We start from the raw sequence: 476 nt of genomic DNA on the forward strand, positions 1-476 counted from the left end.
CTACTCTAGCCCTAAACTGACCCCTCCGCTCTTCCGCCTCTCCTTCCCCTCCCCTTGCCCCCTCTTAACTGTCCCCTTGGCCCTTCCGCCTCCCCTCGCCGAAACCCCTTCCCGCCTCAACTGTCCCCTCGCCCAGACCCCGCCCTTCCCCTCGGCACCCTTCGAGGGTCTCTCGCTATCAGGTACAAGGGAGGGCGTCACTGGCAAAGGCACAGAGGACGGTGGAGGTAGTGGGGCGGCGGCGGGACGGAGCGACACGGCCAGACGACTGCGGTTCACGGTGGCTCTCGTTTGTGATCCTTGTTTGTGGAAATATGTGGAAAAAATAATAATTGGATTTCGAAGAAATGTGCGGTGTATTTCAGAAGTTGTATTAATGCAGTCATGTGCAAATACGAAGTGCAAATGCGGCGAGATATTTAACATGTGATTAGAAAATGTGAAATGGACATTTATGCCTTTTTTGGCGGGTAAAA

The sequence above is a fragment of the Penaeus monodon genome, chromosome 32 (assembly GCF_015228065.2).
Source record: "Penaeus monodon isolate SGIC_2016 chromosome 32, NSTDA_Pmon_1, whole genome shotgun sequence".
Lineage (NCBI taxonomy): Eukaryota > Metazoa > Arthropoda > Malacostraca > Decapoda > Penaeidae > Penaeus > Penaeus monodon.